This window comes from Pinus tabuliformis, chromosome 2_2 (genome assembly GCF_031772625.1).
Source record: "Pinus tabuliformis cultivar Carrire ecotype Pingquan chromosome 2_2, CPIR1, whole genome shotgun sequence".
Lineage (NCBI taxonomy): Eukaryota > Viridiplantae > Streptophyta > Pinopsida > Pinales > Pinaceae > Pinus > Pinus tabuliformis.
The window spans coordinates 1,211,654,483-1,211,665,160 of record NC_142300.1 but is presented as its reverse complement, the minus strand read 5'-3'; the positions used below and the strand labels follow the sequence as shown (position 1 = coordinate 1,211,665,160).

General features: G+C 41.3%; 1 pseudogene; it reads right to left on the bottom strand.

The window, feature by feature from the left end:
- Positions 1-7,095: 7,095 nt before the first annotated feature.
- Positions 7,096-9,404, bottom strand: LOC149197841 (L-gulonolactone oxidase 2 pseudogene; annotated as a pseudogene).
- Between the last annotated feature and the right edge of the window lie 1,274 nt (positions 9,405-10,678).

Sequence of the window (10,678 nt, the reverse complement as noted above, 5' to 3'; positions counted from 1 at the left end):
TTGCTAGAAAATTATATATTACAGAGCAATGGAACACATAAAATATTGCAGAAATCTAAACGCAGAAAACACATAAAACAAGAGAGACACAGATATACGTGGTTCACCCAGTTTGGGCTACGTCCACGGAGAAACAACCAGTCCTTCTTTTATTATATTATCCAGCAAACTGAAGAGATACAACCTACAACAGATCCATTGTAACTCCCTCTTTGCTCTCAATCTCCTCTCTCTTCCTCACTTAGAATACAAATATACATAGACGCAATACAATTCCCTCATATATAGCGAGGGGTTGCCTTCTAGGGCAAAAAACCCTAAATTAAACATAACTTCTACTGTCAGATCTCTGCCTAATGAACGGCCTAGATTGACTATGAAATTACAACATTTTACAAGGCAATTTTACATCTATTCTTAGCTTCGGGGGCGCAGCACCCCCCCCCCCCCCCTTTGGACCCCCCCTGTAATGAATATTTTATGGGCGGCATTACGAACTGGGGTCCAATGCGGCAATACCTTTGAATATAGAAGATAATCAAGCTCCACACCCAACAATAGAAATACTAGTGGATGGAGAACAAGGTGAGAAGCCACAAGAACAAGAACTTGCTCAACAAGTTTAACAGATGATTGAATAGATGGACATGGAGATAGTACAAGAGCATTAGGATCAAGATACCAACATCATGCCAAAAGTAGTCGAGGTCACCCCAAAGGCTTCACCAACTCCTACAGTAGATCAAGTCTCGAGTGAAGAAGGAGAGAATGTTCTCCTTGAAGTTGATTCGTGGACACATGTGTACAACATAGTCTTTGATGAGTCATAACACAGATTTGTACAGGCGTACAAAGCACACACTCCTGATGATCATGCATCTCTTGCGCACTTTGAAGAAAGGGTGATTGTGTCAGATGTGAGAAGACATCTAGCTAGCTTAGTTGATGCTAGTAAGGCTTATGCCAAAGCCACAAGCTTAAGTGTGAAGTTCTTGATACCAAAGAATGAGTGCATGGCAAAGGACTTGCAAGAAGCTAGGCAGAGAGAGGAACAATAATAGGATCCGCCAAGTTAGAAATGAAGAAAGCGATACTTGTTGAAGTATCAGCTCTTGAGACTGTCATGTAGAGATTGTATGACAAGTTTTCACTGTGCACAAGGCAATTTTCCATCTATATGGCTATCAACAACGGTGCATCAAGATTGCATGCAGTATCACAGATATACATGCCTCTATTGAACACATGCAAACATGGACAATGAGGTACAAGGGAGCCCCACTTTACTTGCACAAGGTCATGAATCCACAAGAAGAGGTGGACAAAGCATGCATCTTGATGTTGATCCGGAACTACGAGGAACTCCCACCGCTCATTACCATCATTGAGGCTTCCTATGGATGGTCTTTCAGGAGTTTGGATGTCATGGTGAGAACACACAAGATCCCTACCATCAGAACATTCATTAAGGCCAAAGAAAAGAACCAAGTCTGAGTGGTTATTGATATGTACTTCAAGCAGTTGATGCGCATGACCACCAGTGCTCACTTACAGATCAGCATTGAGAACATATAGAGGTACGTCGTTGGTCCACCCACACTCAGGACATTGTTGCACATTCTACAAGATTAGTTGGACAGAGGTTCCAGATCAGTATACCCGAAAGCAATGGAGGCAAGAGTCCATTTCCAAAAGGACATCGTCAAACACTACACAAACACCATTGAGCGCTGCTAAACTTGGAATAAGTTTTTCACTGAGGATCACCAAGAGGATGTTGCTGAGTTGACCTTCCCATAGCTGTCTGAGTCTTAGTGTTGTCTTGTTTGGCTGACTCGAGCCTATTTTGTCCCACATGGGTATATGTGGAAATAGTATTGTATTTTAAATATGTTGTAAGTGAAATTCCAAGTGTCATGAGTGGAATGTGAACAGACACTATTGTAATGTGAACAATCATGAGGGTAGTCCAAGAGTCAAAGTGGAATGTCAAAGGTCACCCCACCCATTTCTATATATAGAACCTCATAAATCATAGTACAAGCTTTTGGGAGACAAGCTTTTGGCTAGGCATTGCTAGAGAAGGCTTGTAGAGTATTGTGATGACCCTTGGTTTCTCCATAGTGCAGAGCGAGTACATCTCTTTAGAGGAGCAGATGGTGCTGACTGTAACGTTCTAGTATTGGGGCTAGTGGTTGTCATGGTGTATATATGGATGGAACTTTCACTTAATATATATAAATAAGGAAACACGTTTTCATGCATGCATTGTTATTGTAGTTGGACTATTCTGCTTGCTTTAGCAATGTATGTTATTTAACTTACACATTTGTGTATGAACTATTTTGTATGTGATTGTATGAATCTTGTTGAAGATGTGTTGTTGTGTTAACCCATCACTTCGGATTTTGGACTATTCTGCTTCTAGGCCATGATGTCATTTCGATCGTGTGTTCCCTTTAGGTTGTGTACTATTACAGGATTCTAAGGGATACATTTCATTTCCCCCTCTGTGTGTTAGAAGCTCCATGCATCTCTCTTGACTTGCTGCAAGGTCACAAACTTGCTTTCGACAAATATATCTTGTTTACCTATACACACTATTGCAGTCATGGCGCTATTATACGACCCACTGTTGGGGCCCCTACTCCAAACAGTCTGAGGTCTAGTTGGGACTTCTTGCTGGGGAGATCCCCTAACACGTTGGCGGGTCCAGCACCATCAAAGATGGTTTGAGGGATTATGGCACAAAGAAGTAGATCTCATCCTTTAGATTATGGAAACTAATGGGAAATAGAGGTATGAAGTTGGACTTGCTATAGGAGTTGCACCATTATTTTTTCTACTAGGTTTTGGGATGTGAGAGTGGACACTAGGCACCCATAGGAGTCTCCATGTCACGCCCCTACACCTGTGGTAGTCTTTCAACCGCTTATAGCGAGGTGCGGCACCACCGAACGCTTTCTTTTCACCAATACTAACATTCATGGACTATGCCTAATTCACTTGTCCTTACTTAGTTTTTGTTTCGCAACCAAGTAAAATTATGTTTATCCTTTATACCAATGAACACCCATACTCATTCATTATCAACATCAATTATAACAAGAACAACAATTCCACAGTATAAAGGGAGGGGCAACTCCCTGAACAATGAGTCTGCCCAACAATATATAATAATCAATCTTCTTTTAATAATACAATCATCACAAGTAATTCTTGGCAAACTCCAAGCCAATACTTAGCTTCTTTTACAATATAGGCAAATCAGCCTTTTACAATAACCATGTGCACGCCTTGCACGAAGGGTGGGTGCTCACCTAAGCCACCAAGACACCCTTGTCAATCCCGGCACAAATCTGCACTCAAGACAACCTTGGGCACACCTTGCCCAACCCTCGACCGGCTCTAAGTATCACCAAGACTGCGCCTTCAAGTAATGCGCATGAGCTATGCGCACTCCCTTCCAAAACTGCGCACTTGTTTTACCCTTAAGCTCTATGCGAAGTTGTCCAAGCTTGTTCGATTTCCAAATGAGGCTTCAACGCATACAATATATATGCATTCTATCGTGGGTTTAACGTGGGTGGTGGCTCTCCAGCCGACCCCCAAAACAAGGTTATCACACCCTTCTGAATGCCCTCATGTATGTCGGCCTTCGCCCATACTTCCCTACGCTCAATGGGTATAAGTCGCCTATCGCACTTGTATTCCATTACAAGTTCGTCGCACTTCTTTATGTCGCACTTCGTCGCACCTCTGCCTGGCGTTCCACCCGCGTTTGGTCGTGCGCGCCCTCTGTCACATCGCACAACACTCCGTCACATCGCTCGCCCGGGTCGTGCACCGTGCGCCCGCTCTTGTTCACTGTTCGCCCGTCATGCCCGCGCTCGTTCACTGCGCGCCCATCGTGCTCGCGCTCCTTCACTGCGCACCCATCGTGCCCGCGCTCGTTCACCGCGCGCCCATCATGCCCGCGCTCGTTCACCGCGCGCCCACGCTCGGTTAGAACTTGAGGACCTTACATCCTCCTCCACCTGAAGTCGTTGTCGTCCTCGACAACATATCATCCTCCAAGCATCAATATCCATGATGTCAACTCTTCCACATAAGGCAAACATCCCTGCAACATATGTAGAACTCCATCTCCATCATGTCTCACCTTAGTGACCAACTGCCACCAAGTACTCCATACCAAGGTATACACCTCAACGGTATGTCCTCCATCAGATATCATCTCGATCCATGATCATCAACCCTTCTGCCATAATCTCCACTGCGACATCTCGTGTCGACCTTATCATGTTTCATCCCTCCATGTAGTCTCTTATCAGATGCCAACACATTTGTATCATGTGTTACCATGTCTCGACTAATGCCAACATATCTCTGCACATTGGTACCCCTCATGACTCGAACTAGTCGGGTGATCAGTCCAACCATACGCCCAAACCATAAGAATGCACATCCTTATGCCACCACAAGTCTTCTCCTGACTTCTGCTACATCTCGGACTCATCAAGAATCTATCAATCCATGCTCAGGTCCATGGAAACTCCATCCCATCTGCAACATGTTCAAGCCATGGTTTTGTTGCACAAGAGTGTACAACCTCTCCATTAGCTCATACATCTCCATAACAACATTTTCACAACATCCTTTGTTTCGGCACTTCCCATAGAATGTCCATGAACGACACCTCTACACATGCACCTGCTTCATGTCCCTGCACAACTGTCATGCTCCATGTCTCCAACCTGATGTTCATGACTCTAGTTGTCCATGATGTCCAACCCATGTAGACTCCATCCCAACATCTGGTCATCTGCATCCAAGTCTGCAATCTGTCATAAAGAAGCCTCCTTCAAGGCCCCTTGCAACGTTGGTGTGGTTCCTTCCTATCAAGGCCTCCACACCAACCTTCCTCCAAGGTTATTTATAGAGAAAGGAGGGCCAGGAAGTTTCCTCCCTGACTCTCATCCACCCATGTGTCAGATTGATGTTGTGTCCTCAAGTATCTGTGCACAGCCTCAATCTCCTCACATGTACATCCAAGCTCTCCTAGCTTGTCCTTTGTCAACTGAAAGTCATATATGCCCATAACATACCTGCAAAAGTCCACTATCCCAACAGGATCTCTACCTCCATAATCCTCATCAACCACTGCCTTTGAAGTAGTACTCAGACTCCCTTCATTTGCAACTCCATTGTGAAGATCATCAGTAGAAGATGCTCCCGTCAAGTGTCTCCATGTTCGTGAGGTTGCCTTCTCACTTCCATCATCCTTCTTTCTAGCCCTTGCAACGAAGTCAGTCAACTTCCTTTCCTTTGTTGTTTGAGTCACACTCCCGAGTCCTCTTTGCTCCACATCCTCATGCTTCACATTCAGATCTTTGGGATACAAAACCATAGAAGTCATCCTTGGCCTATACCCCAAGCAACTCCTTCTATTCATCGGTACCATCATGGTCCTTCCTTCAGCTGTGATCAAGAGAATGTCCCGGTCCACCATTGGTATGGCTTGTGCAAGCTCCATAAAGTCCAGCCCCAACACCATAGAATGATCATCCATGTCCACAACCCTCAAGTCCAACTTTCCAAACCATGATCCTACTTTCACCTGAGTGTCCTTCAACACACCATCAACAGCTCTAATGGTAGAGTTGACTGCTTTGAAAGCACTCCATTCCCTCTCCATCTTTGCTTTCTTCCCAAAAGACTTTGCTGCCTTCCTTCTTAAGAAGCTATGAGTAGCTCCCGTATCCACCAAAGCTGCAAATCTCTTGCCCTTCACGGTTACCTGCACAAAACTTAGCTTCAAGGAATCACCTCCCTCTGTTGGCTTTGAATTGCGCCTTACATCAACAACCTTCTTCAAGAATTTGACCTCAGAAGTGTCAGTTGGCTCATGCTCCACCTTGACATTCCTCCTAAGGTACTTCACCTCCCTGCTTGGCTCTTCTAAGAAACCCGATCCTGGTCCAGCTTGACCTCCTTCAAGCTTGTTCTTCATCGCATCTTGCTCAAGTGCACCAACCAAGTGTCCACTGACCAAGTTCATAGAACTAAACTTTCGAATGTCCTCTGGATGCTCTCGGTAGTGAGTTCCCAACTTGTCAATGTAGTCGAGCTCTTCCTACTCAATCACGACAACCTTCTTACCAAGAAGCTTCTTCTTTATCTCCTCCTCAACTTGCTTGATTTCGGCTTCCACCCTGGCACTTTCCTTCCTCAACCGGGCTCTTTCATCAAAGAGCTCTTGAAGATCAAGACCACTCTGTTGGATCTCCTCATCAAGTTCCTTGAGTTCAACATCTGTCGTACTTCCGCATTGGCTCTTGAGTTCTTCAAGTACCCTTCTTAGTTCCGAACAGCTCTCCCGAATCTTCATGTTCTTGGCCTTCATCGAAACCCAGTCAGAACTCCATCGACTCATTTGTTCCAACACTTTGTACCGGAAAGCTTTCACTGCACTATGGCTAGACTCACCTATTGTAGGTTCATCTACCATCTCTGCCTTTTCAGCCTTCTCCATGTTCACCAAGTCCCTGCAACCTAAACCAACCCTTGTTCCACTTGTGTGAAACGGCTTCCTTCACCTGCAAGTACCCTTTCACTGTCATGAGCAACCCTGCTCACCGAAGTTCTGTTTCCACCTGTCAAGTGTGTATCAGCTTCAATGCTTCAACACCTGAACCTGTTCACAACTTCAAACCTGTACTTCGTCACGAGCAACCCTGCTCTAATACCACCTTCACTTCGGTGAAGTTGTGTAGCAGCTTCAACCTTCAATACCCTGAATCAGCTGCTCTGATACCACCTGTCAAGGTTGGTATCAACTTTTCATCAAGCTTCTTCAACCCTGAATCTGCTCTGATACCAACTGTCACATCTCTACACCTGCGGTAGTCTTTCAACCGCTTATAGCGAGGTGCGGCACCACCGAACGCTTTCTTTTCACCAATACTAACATTCATGGACTACGCCTTATTTTTCCCAAATACAGTATGTGATGGTGATGTTTATTTATGTACATATTGCACCCGTCCTCGACATAAATCACCAACCTAAATACATATGTAAATTGCAGCACTGTCAATTTAATTGCCTGCACACTCGAGCTTTCTTCCAAGTTCTCCCCGGCCTGCAGAAATATCCTTTTTCAGGAGCACAGTGTTTATCTTCTCTGCACGTGCACATCTTATCTAATGCGCATCCGTCTCTCAACTCCTCCACTCCTTGCCCTCCAATCCCGAACAGCCCATCTGTCCACTCATTAGAAAACACTCCTTCCGGATCATATCTATTCTTTACTTGCAAAAACTTCTCTAAATTTACTGCCCGCTTGGCTAACCCTCCGAACAAGTAACCGCCATTCTTACCCCAGTGCAGGCTCCCGCCATGCTTCTCGATCACCATCTGCTCAATCTCTTCATACACATCTTCGTTCCATTTGGGCGTCTTGGCTTCTCTCGGACGGTAATATATCAATTCCAGTGTCACCACGTCCTCTGCTGGTCCCAAATACGCATCAGATTTCTTAATAGACCGAAAAATCACATTGATTTCACACATGCTTTGAGGATTTAGATCTCTCAGCTTCTTTATATCGATAATTGTTTCTGGGAGGCGTGAAATGGGCACTCTCAGTTCCACGTCGAAAAAGAAGGCAATCGGAACCGGCGGTCCCACGAACAAACGGTCTGATTATTATCTAAAATCTTGTTGGGAGTGCAACCAGTGTGATTGTGATTGTGACTGTTATAGGTGCCCTGGCATCCTCTGGAAGACTGCATGCGATGATTGAATCCGATGACCGGGTACCCTGTGAAGCCTTTAATTTCGTCGTTCCAAAACCCGCTGCCGTTAAACGTCAGTTGCTTAATTTCTTCTCCCATGGAAGAGCACAATCGGGCAGAATCTTCTGTAGATTGGATTATGCCATCTGCGAGTATGCAATTCTTATAGTTAGAAAACTAATATAAATTAAATGTCAATATCACATTACTCAATATAACATGGTGATATAACATATAATTTAATTAATTAAAATGAGATAAATTAATTAAAAGCAAATTAATAATTATGGATAACTAAATTAAAATTATAAAAATTTATTAATTTTTTTTTCTAATAATAATGGTTAATTACTAATAACTAAATTAAAATCTTAAAAAACCTATAATAAAATAAAATAAACATGTGTATCTACAAAATTACTCTTAAACAAACTCATAAGATGAATAAACATGTTTATCCGCATCATTATTCTTAAATAAACACGTGAGAGGTAAATTAGTTAATTAATTATTCTTAAACAAACTCAACCAGATGTAAATTTAGTTTAGTTAATTAATTATTCTTAAACAAACTCAACCAGAGGTAAATTTAGTTAATTTGAGCGAGGTTTAATTTCAAAGATTCTCCAACTAAATTGGATTGAAAGAATTGAAGATAGAGATCGCTTTCAAGAAAAATAAATAAAACTATAAAACAAACAAGTGGGAAATCTGTAAATACTTACTCAGATGATCAGAATTTTCAAGGCTGGCTACGCTAGATGGAAAATGCCCAATTGCAACGTTGAGGCCGTCACCGGGAACTTCAACAGAAACTCGATCCAATGGTCTAAACAGCGCCTTTTGATGAAAGGGAAACCAGAATAAATCTGCGAAATCATGAGCCCTCAGGAAATGGGCCACTTCGTTTTGAAGCTCCTTATCATCGCTTAGATTCGGCCTACTTAAAGAACGCTTGAACATGGGTTGCAGAGCGAAGGTGACTTGCGAGATCACCCCCAGCGTTCCCAGAGATAATCTCGCAGCGTTGAGCTCATCTTCATCTGTTTCGGTACTCAAGCTCAGGACTTTGCTGTACCCCTCTGATGGAGATGCAGGCACCACCAATCTCATACCCACCACATATTCATAAACACCGCTCCCTCTGCCCACCAGACCGCTGCCGTGGGCTCCCGTAGAAACAACGCCCGCCGCAGAGACTCCGTTCCAGTAAATCATGGCGGGAAGAGCCAGGCCTTCCTTCGCTGCTTCCTCCATAACGTCTCTCATCATGGCGCCGCCTTGGACTGTAATAGTAATGGCACCCTTGTTCACTCCAATGACGGATGCATAGTTTTCGGTTGAGATAATCAATCCATGGTCTCCAACACACACTAGCTTTGAGAGGCTATGAGCCAGAGTGCTTACCACTTTGATCTTCTGCTTCATTTTCACAGCCCGGGCAACAGCATGCAGAATCTCGGCTTCTGTTTTGGGTGAGACAGCCTCTGCAGCTCTGCAAATGCTGCGATCCTCCCAAATGCCTTGATAATTAAAGATCTGGCAACCTCCTCCATTGCTTTTGCATTCGACTGAAGGGGAGGCGGGCACAACGCCTGGAGGCATGATGGAAAAGCAAGGAGAAATAGAAGTAGGGCAAGTAATTTGTGGCCCATCGCTACACGGATTATTGGATTCATCTTCTTCTTCTCGTAGTTGTGTTGAATATGATGGTGAGTGCGAGTTTACATACAAAGCGCTGCCACAATGAAGACCAGGTTGCCGTGGCGAGATGCAGAGGATCAGATTGCTACATCCCAGAATTTTAATATATAAATTCCACGTGAAATAGAGATGCAGAGGATCAGATTGCTACATCCCAGAATTTTACTTATATAAGTTTTGTTAAATATGATAAAGATAATAAATTGGGAAGGTGACAAAGATTTCATAGGATATTTTAATATAGTGATTTTTTAAATATTTTTATTTTTATAAAGGTAATGGTTTTGGAAAGTGATAAAGTATTATGTGAATATGAAATGGTTATAAATGAATGAATTACTTAACTTAGTTGAATTTCAAAAAATATATCTAATATGAAATAATTTTTTAATTATATTTTTAAATCATCACTTTTTAATTATATTTTTAAAGACCATTTAAAATAATTATATTTTTTAAATATTTAATAATTAATTATTTTTATGTAATATTTTAAAATTATATATAATTTATAGTTTGTTAAGTAATTTAATTGACAATCATTGTGTTATGAAGTATTATGTAAATCATGAGATTCAAAGTTCAAATCCCTAAAATTAAATTAACATAAAATATATATAAATGATTTTTATTTAAATTTGAAATAATTAAAAAAATATTATTTATATTATTTTTCCTTTTTTAATATATTAAATATCTAATCATAATTATAATACTATTTTTTTTGAAAAATCTCATTTTGTTCTATAAAACTAAAATGATATAATATTTTGAATTTTAAATTTGTAAATTATAAAATGATTAATTCATAAATGGGGTAGTCTAACTTATATATATATAAAAAAATTCACTAGAATTCACCAAAATACAGCAATACAATTTCAAGATTTTTTGCTATTTAAAATATATTTTTGAATACATAAATGGATTCAACACCCTTTAAAAAAAATTGTCATTTAAAATATATTTTTGAATGAGCAAATAGATTTAGCACCCTTGAAAACCCTTGGGGCACTAAAATTATATTGATTAAATAATTCAAACTCAAATTTTAAAAATCTTTATTAGATTTTGATTAAAATTAACCAGAAAAAAATTGTTATGAAAAATGTCATTTTGTCTATAAATTAGACTAGGTCTTTATAAAATATTCATCTATTGTTATATTTAGAAAT